Here is a 285-nt window from a genome sequence, read left to right on the forward strand (position 1 = left end):
TCTCCATCTACGCTTCAGTCTCCTGTTTTGCTCTGTGCTAAGTGACTGAGTTCCTTGTGCAAACTAAACTATATTGCTTAAAGCAACATTAAAGGGAAATCAATAGTTAAACTGTATAGTCTAAGCTCAATATAATCAAAATAGATAAACAAATTATAATGTATGCTTCTGTGAAGGCTTTAAGTAACTTTTAAAGATCATCTGTGGCAGATAGCACAATTATAATCCTTGAGCTAGATTGCCCAAACAAGTGGGCATTATTGGGACGAGAAGTCAAAATGCATG

Source organism: Dermacentor andersoni, chromosome 5 (assembly GCF_023375885.2).
Source record: "Dermacentor andersoni chromosome 5, qqDerAnde1_hic_scaffold, whole genome shotgun sequence".
Classification (NCBI taxonomy): domain Eukaryota; kingdom Metazoa; phylum Arthropoda; class Arachnida; order Ixodida; family Ixodidae; genus Dermacentor; species Dermacentor andersoni.